Source organism: Phascolarctos cinereus, unplaced genomic scaffold (genome assembly GCF_003287225.1).
Source record: "Phascolarctos cinereus isolate Bilbo 61053 unplaced genomic scaffold, phaCin_HiC Scaffold_1;HRSCAF=81, whole genome shotgun sequence".
NCBI lineage: Eukaryota > Metazoa > Chordata > Mammalia > Diprotodontia > Phascolarctidae > Phascolarctos > Phascolarctos cinereus.
In genome coordinates this window covers 261,961,022-261,981,861 of record NW_027555514.1, presented here as the reverse complement: position 1 = coordinate 261,981,861, position 20,840 = coordinate 261,961,022, and the positions used below count along the sequence as shown (strand labels likewise).

The following is a 20,840-nucleotide window of genomic DNA, read 5'->3' as shown; positions in this document are numbered from 1 at the left end:
TTGAACCCACTGACAAAGCTGTTGTTAAAATATGTTGACCCCAAAGTAGACTTGAAGCTAAGCCGCCGTATTTCAAAAATCTCAGCCAAGATTGTTGGTTTGTACTTTTCCCAAAGGCTTTCTGGAAATGGATGAGGTCATTGGCTCCAAGGTCAAGGTCAAATGTCAAGAATTCCCTTTGGTACCATAACCAGAAGGGTGTGATTTTTGACTTATGGTCTGAGCAGCCATCATGGCTAACATTCTACGGATTTTCTGGTGTGTGTACAATTTACAATCTCTCTATAACCTGCATACACAGGACAAAGGGAGGAGAGACACAGAGAGTTACGTTCCAGGAAACTTATCTCAGCCCACTCTCAGACTACAGAAGGACCAAACAAAGGGCCAATTTCCATTGGCCGGAGTTGACTATTGCTAAATGAGAACCCCACATGTGCCTGTGCAGAAGGTAGTGAGTTACCCATGTTGTAACCACAGGTTTCATCATTTAAGATAAGGCTAAGTCAAACACCATCACTCCCACCCACATGAGCTCATTCCTGTTGCGAAATATTCACTTGAGGTTTTCTCATTTCCAGTATTTTTTTGTGTGGGAGGTATAAAACATCAAGCAGTTCACATCAAATCTCATTGCAGTGGGGTTGTAGTCACTTTGATTTGCTGAAGGCAAACAACCAATCAATCAATAGATATGAATTAAGCACCTACTATGTGTCTACCTACTCTGTGTTCTCTGAACTGGGGTCATGAATTTATTATTGAATGAATTATTATGAATTATTAATAAATAAATGAATAAAAGAAGGAAGGAAGAAATCAACCAATCAATTAGCAAATTCCACCTTCTTCCAGAAGTTGCTCTAATCTGCCTCACCCCTGGTGCCTTCCCTCTGAGATTGGCTTCCATTTGTACTGTATAGATCTTGTAAGCAGTTATTTGCATGTTGTCTCTTCCGTTAGAATGAGACCTCCTCGAAGGCAGGACCTGTGTTTTTTCATTAGCAAAGGGGCTTGGTATATAGTAATCACTTAATAAATGCTTATTGAGTGACTGACACTTATTAAGCACTTTGCTATGTGCTCAGACACCATACTAAGTACTGGGCATATGAATATAAAGATGAGACAGCCCTCATACTTGAGGAGCTCACATTATACTAGAGAATTACCTGAAAGAATTATAAAGGAAGGAGCTTTATGCAGAGGCAGGGACCTTCTCCTTGGGCATAGCTACAATTCAGCATGTATTGTTGTTGAGTTGGTTTTTAGTCATGCCCTACTTTTTGTGACCTTATTTGGGGTTTTCTTGGCAAAGATACTGGAGTGATTTCTGGTTTCCAGCTCATTTTACAGTTGAGGAAACTGAGGCAAATAGGGTTAAGTGACTTGCCCAGGGTCACACAGCTGGTAAGTGTCTGAGGCCAGATTTGAACTAAGGAAAAAGTCTTTCTGACTCCAGACGTGGCTCTCTACCCACTCTGCTACCTAGCTGCCCCCCTCAGCATGTATTAGTGCTCATCTAAATGCTTCCTAATAAAGAAGAACAGACATTTCCACAAACAATTAAAATGTAAAGCACTTTAAACCCATAATCTCATTTGTGTCTTACAACAACCCTGTGAAGTATTACAAACATTATTGTCTCCATTTTGGAAATAATGAAACTGAGGCTGGGAGAGATTCACAAGATCATAGATCCAGAGTGGAAGGAACCTTAGAAGTTACTCAATCCAGCTCCTCTTTTCACAGTCAGTTAGTCAATGAGTATTGTTAAAGCACCTACTATGTTCCAGACACTGTGCTAAGAACTGAGGATACAAAGGCAGGCAAAAGACAGTCCCTGCCCCCAAGGAGCTCACAGTCTAATGGGGAAAATAACATGCAACAAGGTATTTACAGGATAAACTGGAGATAAACAATAGAGAAGGACTAGAATTAAGGGGAATCTGGAACAGCTTTTGGCAGAAGGTAGGATTTTAGCTGGGACTTGATGGAAGCCAGGAGGCAGAGTTAAGGAGAGGGGACATGCCAGACAAGCCTGTGAAAATGTTGAGTCAGAAGATGGAGTGTTGTGTTAAAGTATCAGCAAGGAGGCTAGTATTATTGGATATCAAAGTAGGTGTTTCTAATAGTCAGAATGACTTGGTCACTCAAAGCTTTCTTAAGACAATATTGTTCTTATTATATACAATGTTCTCTTGGTTCTGCTCATTTCACTGTTATTTCGTACAAGTCTATAACTAGATGTATATATAGAATGTGTATACATATGTGTGTGCGTGTGTATGTGTGTATAAGGTGTGTCTAATGGTAGCCATGGGGGGATGGGGAGGGAAGAAAAAAGGAAAAAATTACATAGTAACTTTATGATATATTTAAAAGGAATGGTACATCTACATAATAGATTTGCAATTTCATGTGCCATCACCTTTCTTCTATCCTGCTATGTTATGGAAATGCTTGTTTTATTTCTTAAGTTCATAATAATATAAATAAAATTTAAAAAAAATAAGTGTGTATTTGGGGGAGTACAATAAAACTGTAGAAACTAAGGCCAAAAGAGAGCAAGTGATTTACCTTTGCTTACACTGACCAGGCAGGAAATGCACAGAGAATGATGGGAAAGTGCTCACTTCTCCACTTCCCACTCCCAGAAGAAGCTGGAGACCCCTGGAATGTAATGGGAGGGCTCCGACTCTCCTCTTCCCTTCAGATGCAGGAGATCAGGCAGGAGACATACATGACATATAACAAAAGAAAAGAGTATGAGCAACAGCTTTCAAAAGGAAATTCACAGAATTAAAGACTCAGAGTTAGCAGGGACCTCAGAAGCCTTCAAGTCCAACAATTCAGAAATACATTGTAGGAAAATGACTGAACAAACACTGTATAATTTCTACTAGAGCTTTCACTTCATGAGATTATCTGTGCTCCCAGATTTTCCTGAGGCCATAGAGCTTCTGCAAAGAGTGTAGTTTCAATACTTTCTTTGACACTTTAGGGATCTATGACCGCCTTTGAGGGGGTACTCCTGCCACTGAGGCAGATCTCAACCCCTCCCTGACTTCGTAGATGGTTTTTGAGAGTTGTCCTGGACAAAAGCTCAATCACCCTGTGGTCAGCTTGGTCATGAGCCTCTCTGAATTTTCCTAGGCTGGTTCTTGGATGAGCTGAAACCATTCCACCTCAGTGAGATGTTCTAGGGATCATGTTTTATTAGAATAGGCTTGAAGATCTCTGATGTTCACCATTTGTGGGACCTTGGGGAAGTCACCAACTTTCTTGGGCCTCACTTTCCTCATCATAAGAAGGCATTGGGTTAAATGGCTTCCTTTTATCTCTAAATCTATGATCTAGGTCATGGGAAAAGGCATGACAGGCCTGTTAAGCAGGTACAGCATTAGAAGCAATGCAAATAATGGAAGACTAGTCAAACATTAGTTAGGTTAGATGCCTTGTCACTAATTGCCTAGAAAAGGGGGAAAGTTGACTCCATCAGCAGGGATGATTCAGCATCATTAACAAAGCTGAGATTTTTTAAAATGCAGCTGCCTACCAGTAATTGGGTCATTTTCAAGTATTGAGCTTGAGTGTGTTAGGAACATTTTCATCATCAACTCAAAGCTGAAATAGACTGAAAATTGGTACTCGGGAATGATTTGCCTAAAATTTGATCTCCAGGCCTTCTCCATCCAAGGAAGAGAGGAAATGTTCTTTATTCTGAGAAGTAGAAGAGCTTAGCCAGTGTCTACCAAAATTCACACTGCTGTGGTTATGGACTCCCACAATTTTTTACCTTTTACCCCTGCCTTCCATGTCAATGAAGCCTGGCCACAAAGGACAGAGTTGGGAAGACTGGAAGACAATTACAGGTTGTTACATGCTGCTGAGACAGAAAGTTGGAAAATAAGAAGCATTGTTTATGTGTAACCAACACATTGTCCGTGACTTGACCTCTAGATTCATTTGGACCCAAATTCATACTTGGAGTCTTCTCAATTATTACCAAATATCTTACTTAGGTTTATTTCTCCACCTAGCATTTCTCACGGGAACAACTATATTTGACTAATAGGCAGCAAAGTGGCACAGGAAGTGGCGTCAAACCCAAGTAAAAGGGCCACTAAGCCATACATCCTTGTTAGCCACATGTTGACTTAGAAAACCACATTCTAACATTATCTCTGTTCTCTTGTATTTTTATTTATTTTGTTAAACATTGCCCAATTACATTTTAATCTGATCCAGGGCACTGGGGAGTTTGTTGGGTCACAAATCAAGGCTGTGTGTTTGACCCCTCTGGCATAGAGGATAGAGTGTGAGTCTTGGAGTTAGGAAGATGTGAATTCAAATCCTGTTTCAGATACTGGATAGCTGTATGACTTTGGGCAAGTCATTTGACTTCTGTCTGACTTGCTTTCCCCATTTGTAAAATGAATAGTACCTCCCACCTTCTAGGATTGTTGTGAGGATCAAATGAAATAACATATGTAAAGGACTTTGTAAACTTTAAAGCATTATGCAAATGATGGCTCTTATTATTGCTGTTCTTTTTGTTATCTAGTACTTAACTAAATTCCCTTACAAGCAAACATAACAAGATACGTAACACAAAACGAATTTTTACAGTCAATGGACACAGAAAAGGACTAGTCTATGAAGCTATGGATGGTCAGGAAAATTTATCCATTAAATAAAACAACTAAATTTAGTCATCAGCACTTAAGACAGGAGGAACAGTTGCTGATTCTGCACTATTCTATTATGAAGGAAAGAAAGAAAGAAAGAAGGAAAGAAGGAAAGAAGGAAAGAAAGAAAGAAAGAAAGAAAGAAAGAAAGAAAGAAAGAAAGAAAGAAAGAAAGAAAGAAAGAAAGAAAGAAAGAAAGAAAGAAAGAAAGAAAGAAAGAAAGGAAGGAAGGAAGGAAGGAAGGAAGAAGAAGAAGAGAGGGAGGGAAGGAAAGAAGGAAGGAAGGGAAAGAAAGAAAAAAGTAGCATGTTTCAGTCTGTATTCAGAACAATATCAGTTCTTTCTCTAGAGACAAATAACACGCTTCATCATTAGACCTTTGGGATTGTCTCAGTTCATTGTATTGCTGAGAATAGCTAAGTCATTCACAGTTCTTCATCATACAATATTGCTGTTACTGTGTACAATGTTCTGGTTCTGCTCACTTCACTTTGCATCAGTTCATGTAAGTCTTTCCAGGTTTTGTAAGGGTATTTCCTTATTGGATCCGGGATTTCATTGTTAAGAGAACTCCCAGTGAAGGAATTGCCACCTGCTCTGCAATTTATATTTTTATGGAGTTACCTGGGGCACTAAAAGGTTAAGTGTTTTGCCCAGGGTCACACAGCCAAGTAAGTAAATATTTAAGGTGAGACCTGACAGACACCAGGACCAACTCTCTATCCATTAGGCAACACTGTCACCCTGTATTGCTTTAAGGTTTACAAAGTAATTTCCTCTCATGGAGAATTAAGTAGTGTCAAATCTAATAATGATAACAATGATAAATAATAGTTGCAATGTACCATACAACATTATATCATTTGATCCTTACAACATCCACAGGGTGGTGGTGGAATAAACTATTTTATGGAGAATTACTGTGAGGTAGACACATGGAGGTCAGAAGAAGCAATATAGGGAAACTCCAAGGTTTCTCTGAAGAACTTTGGAATTGATTGGGAGACGTGAGATACACTGGCACGGGAACACCCAACATGGCATGCTTGAATCAAAGAAGGCTCTGTGTTCTGTGAGCGAAGCAGAATTGCAGTAGCTCAAAAGAAACATGAGATGCACAAATTCAGAGCCATCTTAGATGTTCGTATGGACCAAATGTGTCCAACCTGTGGTAGAGCCTTTAGATCTCCCATTGGTCTGACCAGCCACAGTTGGACACGCTGTACCTTGACCCCAACATGGTGATGTTATTTTTTTCCTCTTGGAGGATTAAGGACAACTGCCATTATTACCCCCATGTTATCCCCATTATTATGCCCTTCTTTCTGTGAATTCTGGTTAGGTGACTGTGGTACAACATAAGGGAAAGCTCTGATTTTTAAAAGTTCATTTATGGATAGTATTTTCCTTTAATTTGCTTAAGAACTCAGTGTGTGAACTTCTGAGGTAGACCATTTTTTAGTCAGTCACCCTGTGTACAATTCTCATTTTGTGATCCACCTTCTTGCTCAAATGAGTTTTATCAAGATTTCAGGTCAAAGATTCAGGACTGCACAAAAATAAAGGTCCTCACCCATCTCTGGTTATATTTACATGATTTATATCACCAATCTGTGTGTCTATTTGCCATCTCCCATCCTACAAAGGCTTCTTATTTCCTCAAGGACAAAGAAGGGTGACACCAGAGTGACAGAAAATTGTTAATATAGTAACAGAAATTGTTAATACCAAATGTAATATGGACTGCCACTCTCTTAAATGATCCTTGTAATGTCCTTACGTTTCTACTCTTAAGGTATTTACTCTTGATTAGGTTGAACTGAACCATACCCTAAGTGCTCCCATCCAGGGATGTTGCCTTGTGGGGAGCCCAGCCCAAGGGTCCATCCTCCTTTCCATTGGGATTCATGGCATGAAGGGCAAAATAGCCAGAATGGAGTGACTTTTCTTGCCCAGATGGCCAAGGGCCACTGGGGTCTCATGGCCAGGCCTTGTCACCTCATGCTGCCTCCTCCCCCTCTCCTCCTAAAGATAAAAACGTTTTCATGGACCTCTTTGGTTGGGAAATCCACTAGACATTCCCCAGGGTGGCAAGTTTGCTATCCTGTTATTTCAACTAAAGACACTTTATTCCTCAGTTCATGGTTTTGATTTCTTTCGGGGCTTGACAAGAGGCATCCCAGACAGCATCCATCTTTGTCTCACTTCATTGAATCTCTCTCCTTCTTTTCCTTTCTTTCTCCCCAGGTTTAGTGCTCCTCCCTCTGGAGAGTGAATTAACAAACTAGCCAAGACTGATAAATTTAAAGCAAACAGCAGGTAGTCTGGTGTAACAGAAAGAACCCTGGGAGTGAAGTGACCTGGGCTTAATTCCTAGTTCTGCTGCTAAAATAACAACAGTATCAATTGAGTTCAAATACAGCCTCAGACACTTACTACCTGCGTGACTTTAGGCAAGTCACTTAACCTCTGCCTCAGTTTCCTCATCTATAAAATGGGGATAATAAGTTGTTGTAAGGAACTTAGCACAGTGCCTGGCATGTATAAGGCACTATATAAATGCTAGCTTTTAGCATTATTATTAGCATTAGCATTTATAAAGTGCTTTAAGGCTGGCAAAGCACTTTATATACATTGTCTCCTTTGATTCTCACTATAACCTTGTAAGGTAGATGCTATGGTTATTCCCATTTTACAGATGAGAAATGCTAGGGAGACACAAATTAAGTGACTTGCCCAAACACAGACATTAGACCTTATGCCCTCCTGGCTCCAAGTTCAGCATTCTCTCTATTATGTCACCTAGCTGGCTAGTATACCAACTAACAAACTGTGTGACCTTGAACAAATTGTTCAGCTTCTGAAGGCCCCAGTTCCCTTATCTGTGGCACAGTGAAAAAGAGCCCTAGGCTTGAATTCTGACTTCCACTTACTGCTTTTATGACCCTTGAGTAAGGCCCTTCTCTCAGCCTCGGTTTCTTCATCTGTGAAATGAAGAGGTTGGACTAAATGTCATTGAGATCCCCCCTGGATCTGACGATCCTAGGAGGTTGAACTGAAATAGATGACTAAGAGATCCATTCCAACTCCAAAACTTTGAGGGTTCATTCATTATTTTTAATTATCCTTTGGTTCTTTCTTTTTACCCTTCCTGCTGTCTAGGAGCCTAGGAACAGTGAATTTTGAAAGCAGTCTCAGCCCTTCCATTCCACCAAAACACCTAATTTTATTTTGGGCAAGTACTTCTTGCTGAATTCTTTCCATGCTTGCCCAGTCCTCTGAGTAAGAACTGAATCAAATGAGATGCATATTCAGCAGTGTGCTGGTAACATCTAACAATCGGCTCTGGAGGAGGGATTTTTATAATGCTTTTCAGTTTAACCTGCATCATTAGCATTTTCTCTCTGCCTTCTTAAGTCTAGACAATCAACACAACAAGAAATCAAGCCCTGATTTGTTGTGTTTGCCAGTTTCCAAGGTGTAAATGCTCACATTAAAAATTAAACAATCAGTTCTTAAGAACCAGTATGAGCTGGCTTTCTATGCTCCTGTGTATTGGTCAGCTTTATCAAGGGATATTTCTGAACAACATAGACAAGAAATGCAAAAGGACAGGACAGTGAGCTCAGGGTTTACCAGAGAAAGGGCTTGGTTGCCTTTGGGCAATTGAGATGCTCTTTTAATGACTCCCAAACTGGAAGTGAATGTTGAAAACTAAAAAATAAGTAAATAGAAAGAAAGAAAGAAAGAAAGAAAGAAAGAAAGAAAGAAAGAAAGAAAGAAAGAAAGAAAGAAAGAAAGAAGAAAGAAAGAAAAGAGAGAGAGAGAGAAGGGAGGGAGGGAAGAAGGAAGGAAGGAAGGAAAGAAAGAAAGAAAGAAAGAAAAAGAAAGAAAGAAAGAAAGAAAGAAAGAAAGAGAAAGAAAGAAAGAAAGAAAGAAAAAGACTTCCCAACTTCTGTCGGAAACAAAGACCTCTCTTTCTAATACATGACATTCTCCTGGTTTTTTTTATGGCAAAACCAAAACATGGTAAGGTTCATTGCTGTCTCCAAAGAACTGAAAATAAGCATTACTCAGAGGTCAATGGAGATGTGCATGGTGGCTGTGGGCAGGCTGCAACACATTACATGCAGAACATTATGAAAGATAAATGGAGCAAAGTAAAGAAAGCATATGGGTGAAAAAGAAGAAGAAATTGACCCCTAGCAAGAGTGATGGGTTGGACGTATTCAGCCCATAGCTAAGGAAACTGAACTGCAAAGAAGTCAAGTGACTTGACTAGGTTCTTATATCTAGTAAATATCTGAGGCAGAATTTGAATTGAGGTCTTCTTGACTTCAAGTCCAGTGCTCTAAAATCTATGCTGCCTAGGTGCCTATGATATCTCTTGAAGTTCAGATAAATGAAGGAAGGCTTCCAGAACCTTAGATGGCCTCCCTGTGATGAATTTATGGGAGGACGTGGGGGTGTGTGTGTGTGTGTGTGTGTGTGTGTGTGTACTAGGTGCAGAGGGAGAGATGGATTGAAATTTGCAACATTTGAAGGAACACCCATATCAGTGAGATCAGGAAGAAAGAAGGAAGGAAGAAAGGAGGGAGGGCAGGAAGGAGGAAAGAAGGGCAGGAGGGAGGGAAGAAAGAATGAAGAAAGGGAAGGAGGGAGAAAGAAGGATAAGAGGGAAGTGAGGGAGGAAGGAAAGAGGCTGGGGGAAGGAAGGAAGGAGGGAAGACAGAAAGGAAATCTTTATTAAGCACTCACTATGTACCAGGTATTGTGCTAAGTAATTTACAATTATTATCTCATTTTATCATCACAACAACCATGGCAGGTCAGTGTCATTATTTTCCCCATTTTAACACATGAGGAAATTGGAAGGCTAAGTATCTTGCCTGGAATCACACAGCTCCTGAGGGTCAGGTCACATTTGAACTCAGATCTTCCTAACTTCAGGCCCATCTCTCTATCCACAATGCCACCTAGCTGCTTCTCTGAGTAGCTGAATAGAAAAGAATGGAAACACTGAGGAATATGAATGTCTTGTCTCTTGCACTGTCCAGCCCTTAGATGTACCTTGACATCCTCAAAGGCAAAAAAGAAATTGAATTCTAATGTCAAGGTCTTTTGGGGGAGGGGAGTAGGAAACATCGGTGTTACTCTCTTTCTTTCCCATGGCTTCCATCTCTGGACTTTCTGAATGGATCTCTTAATGATCATTGTGGATGCCAGAGTCTTTGAGCTTCTAAGCCCATGGAGCCAAGTTCTCTTCTCAGCCTACCTGCATGTGACACCCATTAATTTCCATGGGAGCTACATGTGTTTACTTGAAGGGAGAATTTAGCCTGTAGGATTTTTTTGTCTCATAATTAATGACATTTCCAGCCACTTCAAGTGTATGTTTTGTATCTATAATCATTGTTTAAGAAGATTGCATTCCAGAAAAATTAGAGACTGTAGAGTCTGAGCCCCTCCCACAGTATGATCATTCTCTATCCCCTATGTCTCTCTCTCCAGCTGTTTGCCTTCACAACTAGGTTCTCAAATTGAGGGATTAAGATTGGATAGATGGAAGGATTTAGTGATGGTCAGAGTTCTAGCATTCTTTGTAAAACATTTTCCCTTCCCATCTACATGCCTTCACTTGGGCTGTTTCTCATGCTTGGAATGCATTCCCTCCTTGTCTCAGTCTTTTAGAATCCTTAGTTCCCTTCAGGGCTCAGCTCAAACATCCATCCTTACATGAATCCTTTCCTGATTTCCTCCCCACCCCCCTCCACTGGTAAGGATATGATTCCATAGGTAGACAGAGGGAGAGATGAGAGGAAGGAAGGAAGGAAGGAAGGAAGGAAGGAAGGAAGGAAGGAAGGAAGGAAGGAAGGAAGGAAGGAAGGAAGGAAGGAAGGAAGGAAGGAAGGAAGGAAGGAAGGAAGGAAGGAAGAAGGAAGGAAGGAAGGAAGAAGGAAGGAGGAAGGAAGGAAGGAAGGAAGGAAGGAAGGAAGGAAGGAAGGAAGGAAGGAAGGAAGGAAGGAAGGAAGGAAGGAAAGGAAGAAGGAAGGAAGGAAGGGAGGGAGGAAGGAAGGAAGGAAGGGAGGAAGGGAGGAAGGAAGGGAGGGAGGGAGGGAGGAAGGGAGGGAGGGAGGAAGGAAGGAAGGAAGGGAGGGAGGGAGGGAGGGGAGGAAGGGTGTTGCCCAACTGAACTGCCCAGTGGGGCAGCTCCTACTACTCACAAGTTGTTGTTTGTCCTTCATTCTTGAAGAGGACTGTGACATCAGGAAGGTGATCATGACTTGCAAGTGAATTGGCTTTAAGTGAGGCAGGGCTGTACACAGTCATCAGTCTCACTCTGTCTTCCAGACCTGCCACGACAAAGGAGGAAGGGGACAAGTATTTAGTAACTGTTTACTATGAGCCACACACTGTGTTAAGTGCTTTACAAATATAATTTCATTTGCTCTTCACAACCCTCTCACAACCCTATGAGGTAGAAGTCATTATGATGCCTGTTTTACAGCTGAGGAAACTGAGGCAGACAAGTGAAATTACTTTCCCAGAGTCACACACTAGGAAGTGTCTGAGGCCAGATTGAACTCAGGTCTTCCTGACTCCAGGCCCAGTACTCTATCCACTGAGCCAGTAGGCACTAAACAAATATTTATTGACTGACTCTCTCTTGCTCTCTCATTCTCTCGCTCTCTCACTCTCTCTCTCACTCTTGCTCTTGTTCTTGCTGTCTCCCCCTGTCCCTCTCTCCCCTTTGTCTTCTCCCTCAGTCCCCATCCCCATCCCCATCCTCCAATACCCCCAGTTTTAATTCTGAGTTAGAATTTGTACAAGGAGCACGAGTACATAAGCCCTGGAAGGGTGGAACAGCTGCAGACTGGGAAGATTCCTGAGTAGCAGGCAAACGAATGGGAACTTTACTGGGTCAACAGCAGAGAATCATTGAAGAGCTCTGAGCAAAGGGATGATTTAACCAGATCTGGACACAAGTAAGATGCTGGACTGTAAAAGAGAAGATCCCAGACTCTGTTCCAGAAGCTCTCATCATAGATAGTTCTGGCAGGTGAGGAGAGGCCTTCTCATGGCTAATTCAATTGTATTGCCTTCCTATCTCAGAGCAGTTTGCCCAGCCTCTCTGGGACCTCTCAGGGTAGGTCAAATCCCTGCTCTGAGTGCTCTGGATCTAATTTCCTTGCGTTATTGCTCAGCCAGAAGGCAGACACTAAATAAAGTCGGCCTCCCAGCTCCCAATGACATCCTGTCTTCAGGCCCAGCGGAAGGATAATGGCCATGTAAGATTTCTGGCACGACTGCTGATTTGCAGTCTCTGCAGGAAATTGCAGTGTTTCCGAGGACAATATTCTTAGTCAAAATAGATTCAATGCAAAGCTGGAATGATGACCGCAGTCAGAGTTAATGATAACTGTGTGTTTGGCTGGCAACCATCAGAAGAGAAACGTTTTCTGCTTGCAGACAGGGCACTTACTCAAGCTTGCCCTAAGTCTTGCCTCCTTATTCCCGACCCTCTCATCAGTGGAACAGAAACCACTGGTGTGCTCTCCTTGGGTGCCTGACACAGATTAGGGATGGCAAGAGGCAATTTCAGTAATGATACGGTGTGACATTCTGAACCAAGCTAAAGCTGAAATGGGGAAATGGGGAGCTGGGGTGAGGTGGGGAGGCATGTCATAGGAGAATTGGGATCTCTTTATCTTTCCTTTTTTTTCTTTTGGGATGACAGGTTGTAGGGTACCCTTGAAACATCCTCCCTTGACAAAGTTAAAACTAAAATAGATTTAATCATAAGAGAAAAATAGGGAGACTACACTATATGTCAGCCATATTGATCAATATTGTTTTAGACTATTTAAAATAACTAGACAGTAGAAGGATGGAATGTTGTTGTGGTATAGAAACTGATGAGCTGGTGGACTTAGAAAAACATGGAAAGACTTGGATTTAGGAAGGAAGATGCTATCCACCCTCAGAGAAACAGAGGACAAACAATTATAATACAGTCTTGTATAAATGCGTATGAATGTATATGTCTATATATGAGTATGATTATAGCTAAGTGTACATATATGCATGTGTATATATGTATGTTTGTGTGTATATATGATATGTACATATGTGTGTATAGCCGTAAACATATATACATACACACACGCACACATGTATATATGTGCTTAATTGTACCTTTGGAGGAGGGAGAAGGAGAAAAAAAGAACAAAGTAAAAAGCACACAGCAGAGAAGAAAAGAAAACTTATAAGGAAGCAAAGAAAAAATGGGTAGTTGAGAACACAATGAGTAGTATTTATTATATAGGCTTTCTTGAAATAGAAACTTATTGCTACATATTTTTGATCTTCTCTTGAGTTTTGCTGTGCACGTGGTAATGCTTTTTTTTCTTTTCTTATTTTGTATTTAAGTTTTCGTATTTAAGTTTTAAATAAATTAATTTTTTAAAATCCTCCCTGTCTTCTCCCTAGATGCAACTCAAATCCTACCCTCTACAGGAGGCCTTTCCCAGTACCCCTTATTCTAGTACCTTTCTTCTTCAGATTGCTTTCCATCTACTCTGTATGTATCTTGTATGTACATAGCTGTTTTCATATTGTCTCTTGCATTACAGCATCCCTTCCACATCACGGGGATTAGGGCTGTCCCCATGACCTGGAAAATCTGTGTAAAGTTTTTTGGCCCTTTTCACACCCAGAGAAGAAGTGTGAATTATTATGGTATTAAAAGATAAAATATGTTGATAATATACATTACTAAATATTTATATGTTATGAATTTCTGAGTTTCTGAACTTTTTCTCTGTCATCTGCTGGCCTTTGTATGCCGTCTGCAGCTTCCACAAAACTCCCCCCAGATTCCCATTTAATTTCTTATACTGACCTGCAAAATATCAAAACTATGACGGGGAAAGTTGCGATATAGAAGGGATAATTGTAGAATGTGAGCTCCTCAGGTGGGTGGGTGGGACCCATTTTCACCATTCTTTGTATTATTTACACTTAGGACAATGTCTGGCTGGTAATAAGCATTTAATAAATGCCTGTTGCTAGAATGAGGAAGTGGAGAAGGGATCTGCCTTGTAAACAGATCCCTGGTAGCTTTAGTCACCCCCAGGTAGAAGAACTAAGTGCTTGATAAATGTGTATTGAATGACTGACAAAATGAGAAAGGAACATATGCTTAACTTGGGACCAAATAAGATTACTGAGTATAAGAGTGGGTGGACAAAAGTAAAAACAAAACTTTAACTATTACCCTTTAACACAAATTCCAACTCAGAACCAAAACTATGGGTGTTGGAGGATAAGGATGGGGGCTGAGGGAGGGAACAGGGAGGAGAGAGAAAGAAGGTCACATCAAGGGATATAGTAATAAACATGAATAAATCATGTGCATGTACAAATACATGCTAATGCATACTAATGTTCATATTCTAATGCCAGAAAATTCTATTCTCCATGACATAATAATGATAGCTAACATTTATATGATGTGTTAAAGTTTGCAAAGGCAGCCTTGAAAGGAGCTGCTTGGGATCATGGAAAGGCAACTTAGTACCTGTGTAGCTGTAGACAAGTTATTACACTTCCCTGGGCCTCAGTTTCCTCATCTGTAAAATGAAGGTTTGAAATAGTCAAGCTCTGAGGATGTCTTGTAGCTCTAAGTCTATGTATGATACTATGATGATGATGATGATCAACATTTAAATAGCACGTTAAGGCTTAGAAAGCCCTTCACTGGTCTGATCTAATTTGAACCTCCCTTGCAGCACTGTGAGGTTATTATCATCATTTAACAGACAGGCTCAGAGTTCAAATGGATTGCCAGGGTCATGTGTCTAATAAGTGTCAGCGGCAAGATTCAGACTTGGGGCTCTTCAAGGGCTCATTCTGCTGAGCCATCCCTACTTCAGCACCGGTCAGCTCCGACTCTGAACCAGCGTTTTCCACTTGCCTAATGTCCCCTTGGCTGTTGAGTAAGTCTTGTAGAGGCCATTCTTTGCCTCATTTCTTATTAAGCCTTAATCACTGAATGGGTGTTGCCTCAGTCAAACAGAGACCTGGGAAAGACCTTAGCTTGAAAAGACCAAGATTCCCCACTGCATCCTGGGCCATCTGCAGCTGTCCTGATCCATATTTGGCCACTGGACCTAGATGGCTCCAGAAGAGAAAGTGAAGCTGGTGACTTTGCACAGCCCTCCCTTATTGAAATCCAATTAACTTACAAGTCATGACATCATCTTTCCAATGCCATGGTCCTCTTTGAGAATGAAGGACAAACAACAAGTTTTGTAGACAAAGATGCCAAAGAGCAAAATTTTGAAGTAAGAGAATTTGTCATCAGGAACCAAGGATCGTAGATTTAGAGGTGGAAACAACCTTAGAGGATAATTAGTCCTACCTTTCATTTTACAGATGAAGAAACTGAGGCCTGGGGAAGTTAAGTGACTTGTTCCAGGGTCATTGAAATAGTAAGTGGCAGAGCTGGGGTCTCACCTGAGGTTCTCTTCCTCCAATGTAGTGATCTTCACCTTGTAGCATGCTGCCTCCTCCTTTCTGTACTTCATTTCTCTCTCAATATCAGATCATTTCTCTCTCAATATCAGATTTACATTCTCTCTTTCCACTTTCCTGCTCCCCTTAGTCCTTACTTTCTGGGCAGGATCTGATAAACTCATTCACACATGGCATAAAATGACTGAGAATGCTTAAGGTAATACTTATCCCAAAGGATATTCGTATTCAAGGGAACAGAGGCTGCAATTAAAAGAATGCCTTGAAGCGAAGTAGAGATAGGCTTCTTAACCGTTATGTATATCTTGGTCTCCTTTGGGAAGTGTGGTGAAGGCTGTTGTTAAATGCACAAGATGAACTACATAGAAATACAAAGGAAACCAATGATATCAATATAGTTAACAACATATCTTAAAAAACAAATTCATGGATGCCAAGTTTAAAACTGCTACATTGGAAGGAATCTGTGGTTCTGAAGTCCTGGGATCTTCATATTATTTATAGTTGTTATTGTTGATAGGAACTCACACTTATATAGAGCTTTAAGGTTTATAGATCATCTTCCTCCCAACAATCTTGTGAGGTCTGTAGGGTATTAGAGTTCTTGGTTTGGAATCAGGAAGGCCTGAGTTCAAATCCAGCCTCAGACACTTACTAGCTGTGTGACCTTGGGCAAGCTATTTAATCTCCATTTGCCTCAGTTTCCTCATCTGTAAAATAGGGATAATGATAGCACTTACTGCCCAGGGTTGTCGTGAGGATCAAATGAGATAATAATTGTGAAGTGCTTAGCACAGTGCCTGGCACATAATAAGAGCTATATAAATGTTAGCCATGATCATCATCACCATTATCATCACCATCAATATCATCATCATCATCATCATCATCATCATCATCATCACCATCATCATCATCATCATCATCACCATCATCATCATCCTCATCCTCATCATCATCACCGTTATCATCATCTCCAATTTACCAATGAGGAATCTGGAGCTCCAAGAGGTTAAGTGACCTACCCATGGTCACAACAGCTAGTAAGTGTTAAAGCAGGAATTGAGCCTAGGACTCCTTACTCAAAGTCATCTGTTATTTCACACTACCATAGTTGAAGAGAACTCAGAGTTCCTGTACTTGCAGATCTGCCTGATGCACTAGTCTCCAAGAAGACAACATCTAGTTTTTGCTTTCTTCCATTGACAGGGAATTCATTACCTTCCAAGGGAATCCAATTGATTTTTAGATAGCTGTAATCATTAGAATATTCTCCTTTATTCTTATATTGAGCTAAAACCTTCTCCCCTGTCAGTTTAGCTCATAATTCCCATAATGCTCCAGTAGCATGGCCTTCAAGATCCCAGGATTATCCTCCACAATACAATAAGCAAGACTTCTTGACATTGGGGAGTCATGGATTCCTTGGGCAGTCAGTCTGGTGAAGCCTATGTACCCTGTTTCAGCACAGTGTTTTTAAATGTATAAAATAGAGCAGTTTACAAAACAAAACAAAAAACAAAACTGAGTGCATTGAAATACTGTTATCCAAGCATTTTTACTTAAAAATACAAGTTTAAGAACCCCCTGTGTAAGGCCACAAGAGGCATTGAAACAAGGTTTTCATGAAGGATGCTGAGCTTTGCAGTGAACAGTCTACAGAAGCAAGAGTCCCCAGTGCTCTAATGTGTGCTTCAGAACACCTCTCCATCCTGATTTTCATGGTTCCCTCCCAAAGTGTTGCTCATGGTTTAAAAAATGGAACCTTTGTACAGAGAGGCTGAAGGCCAAAGGCCAAACTCCTCTTCCTGCAATGCAGTACAATGTACTTTTTAAAAAATCATGATTGTCTGTGTTCCCACCGAGTGTGTACATAAATATAAGAGCTGGGCCTCTTGCTGGGACATGTTTTTGCTGGCAGAAGCTTCGAGTATCCAACAGCTTCCAACTGGGTGAGGTTGGGGTGGAGGGTAGAGAAAAGGTGGGCAACCTAGAGGCTGAAACAAAATTTCCTGCCTAGAAGACAAACATCTCTCTACCCCCCCCCCCTTGAATCCAGTTCTACGGTTCTGCTGTTTTGCTGGGGAGCCAGAGGAATTTCTAGTCTGTTTGCTTTATAAGAAGGAGGAAAGGGAGGGAGGCAATATACTGGGTGAGGAGGCAAAGGTGGTGATGGTGTGCTTTTTTGTTTTTTGGCTTGGTTCGTTATCTCTTCCAGCACTTTCACCTGTCAAAACATTATGAGAAATTGGACTACAACAAAGGAGAAAGAGTCAGGAAACAGCAAGAGAGTAGTCATTTAGCAAGGAGACCCAGGGCCCTAAAAACACAAAATACGAGAACTTTATTTATGGTGTGCCTGGAACTGTTTTGCTTCATGAAATCACAGGACACTAGAGTTGGAAGGGGGCTTAGAAACCATCTTATAAAACTCCAGTCTTACAAGCATCCCTTCTACTTGAGACGTCCTTGTAGCAGGAAACTCACTACTTCACATGGCAGTCCATTTTCAGACAGTGCTCATTATTATGGGAGGGGAATAAGAGAATAAACATCTTTATAGCACCAGCTCTGTGCCAGGCACCATGTGAAGCACTTGTATTTATTTGACAAAGATTATGTCATTTGATGCTCACAATGATAACGGAAGGTAGGTGCTATTATTATCCCCATTTTACAGTTGAGGAAACTGAGGTAAACAGAGTTAAGTGACTTGCCCTGAGTCACACATCTAGTGACTGAGGCTACATTTAAATTTGGGTCTTCCTGACTCTATTCACTGGACCACCTAGCTGCCACTGTTAAAAGTAACTTTCATCCACTAGGATACTAATTGTGATTGAGGTGTTTCAAGCTAGAAAGGACTGTAGAGGTCATTTAACAGATGAGCAACCTGATGGTGAGGACTTAGTATCATAGGCTCATAGATTTGGAACTGGGAGGATCCTTAGAAGGTCATTTAGTCCAAGTTTCATTTTACAGATGGGTAGACAGAGGCCCAGAGAGGCACCAGAACTTACAACAAGGTCACACAAGTGGTAAATGACAAATCCAGGATTTGAACCCAGGAGCTCTGACTTGCCCTGCAACAGATAGCAACATCAGTATTCGAAATCAGATTCTGTGATTCCAATCCATCCTCCTTTCCACCAGGTCACACTGCTTCATCTGCCCTCTGGGGACAAGAAGAATTAGTCTAGAATCCCAGAATGTCAGAGTTGGAAGGGACCCAGTGGCCAGATATCCTAACCCATACCGAAAAAAAGAATCCTATCCAACAAATGCTCACCCAGCCTTTGCTTGAAGTCCTCAAATGGAGTGGAATCTATTATCTCTTCAAGAAAGAACCCCATTCCACTTTTGTATAGCTCTAATTCTTGGGAAGTTTTTCTTCATATCAAACTTAAATGTGTCTTTTTGCAGCTGTGTCTATTACCAATTTGACCTGTTTGGTCCCTGGGCAAAACAGAGCAAATCTAATAATACCTGTCCCACACGACAGCCCTTCAAATATTTGACAGTAGCTCTCATTTCTTACCCTGCCCCCCATCTCTACCTCCCACCCCAGTCTCTCCTTTTCTAGGTTAAACATCTATGATTCCTTCAACCAGTCCATGCAAGGCCTTCACCATTCTTGTTCCTTTCCCCTGGATGGTCTCTAGCTCAGCAATGTCCTTCCTATACTATGGTAGACCAAACCAAACACAGTACTCCAGTATGATCTGACTAGGGCAGGGTATCTATTTATTCATGGAAGCTATGCTTCTTTAAATAGAACCTAAGAATTGGCTTTCTTTGGCTGCCATATTATCAACTCATATTGAACTTGAAGTCCATTAAAACCTCCAGATCTTTTTTCAGAATAATTATTTTCTAACCACACCTTCCCTACCATGTACTTATGAAGTCAATCTTCTGAACCCAACTGAAAGACTTTATGAGATTTATACTCGTCGAATTTCATTTCATTAGTTTGAACCTAATGCTCTAGCCTGCAAAGATCTTCCTGGATCCTGGTTTGGTCTTTCAGTGTCAAGTCAAGTCAACAAGCATTTATTAAATGCCTATCATATATCAGGCACTGTGCTAAATCCTAAGGATACAACAAAAGACAAAAACAGTCCTTGATCTCAAGAAACTCATATCCCAGTGGGGGAGTCAACATGCAACCAACTTCTACAAACGAGATACAGAGCAGATAAATTGGAGATAATCACTAGCATTATCAGGGATTGGGGAAGGCCTTGCATGGAAGGTGGGATTTTAGTTGAAACTTGAAATAAACCTGGAGATGAGGTTGGGGGAAGAATTCTAGGCTTGGGAGACAGCTGGTTAAAATGCATGGAGTCAGAGATGGAGTGCTGGGTTTGAAAGACATTAAGAAGACCAATATCACTACATCATAGAGTACATGGAGGAGAATGGAGACAGAAGACAGAAGAAGGGAAGGGTCCAGGTTATGAAGGACTTGAAAAGCAAAGCAGAGGATTTTATATTTGATACTGAAAATGAGAAGGAGCCGTGAGAGTCCCTATTCTATAAGATACCCTCATGGATATGTGATCCATTGGTCAAAATATTAGAAAGAAGGAAGAAGGAAGGAAGGAAAGAGAAAAGGAAGAAAGAGGAAAGAAGGAAAAGTAGAAGAAAAAGAAAGAAATTTCTATAGTGCTCTACTTACATTTTCTTATTTCAATGTCAGTCAACCAGTCAATAAGCATTTATTAAGCCTCTATTATATACCAAGCACTCTACTAAATTCTAGGGATACAAAGAGAGACCAAAAAAAAATCCAGTAACCCTATATCTAATGGAGGTGACAACATGTAAACAGTTTTGTACATGCAAAAAATCTGTATATCACAATAACCCTGTTAAGTGGATACCATCAGTATTATGATCTCCATTTTCCAATTGAAGAACTTAGACACGTTAAGTGATTTGCCCATGGTCCCACAAAATTAAGTTTCAGAGGGAGAAATTGAATCCAAGTCAATGAATCCATTACAATTCCACCACCGCTTATTATACCCTCTAACGTTTGGATCATTGTAGGCACACGCTTTCTGAGAGCAAATAAGATAATAACATGTGCAAATCATGTTACAAACCTTCAAGTGCTACGTAAACAGAAAATATGGTCATGTATCATTTAATGTAATGTGTCAATGTATATAATACAGTAATATATGGAATTAGTAGTTCCTCTCACTTTGGCTACCTGACTATACCATACAATCTAAATCTTAATTTCATGTAAGTATGAAGATAAGTGACTAATTCATGAGTTCAACATCCTACTTGGAAAATTTGGGACAAGAACATCATTTTGTTCTGCTGGGCTGCTTTCTGCCTTTGCCTGTGTCCCCAGGGGGAAAAAAGTACTTGTTGGATTTCCTAAGTCATTTTAGTCCATGACCCAGTACAAATGAATCTCCTTTTACCTGGTTAGAAATCAGATCACTTTACCCTGATTCCATCCTGTCTCCATTTCAATGGTAGTAAAAACCCCCGAAACTTTCCAGGACATTGCTGGAGGTCTCAAGAATGAGGCCTTTCTGTGAGGCTGAGTGGTTTCATTCATAGCCTGTGGTTTTGATGATCTATTTAGAA

General features: G+C 40.7%; 1 long non-coding RNA gene across 2 annotated transcripts in view; it reads right to left on the bottom strand.

Moving 5' to 3' along the window:
- Positions 1 to 20,840, bottom strand: part of LOC110221744 (uncharacterized) — a 101,075-nt gene that overhangs the window by 75,794 nt on the left and 4,441 nt on the right. For both annotated transcript variants that reach the window (XR_013482899.1, XR_013482900.1), the window contains exons 2-3: positions 10,916 to 11,044; positions 2,581 to 2,710 (exon numbers count right to left, since the gene is read on the bottom strand). This is a non-coding gene — a long non-coding RNA (uncharacterized LOC110221744). The remainder of the gene's footprint in view (positions 1 to 2,580; positions 2,711 to 10,915; positions 11,045 to 20,840) is intronic.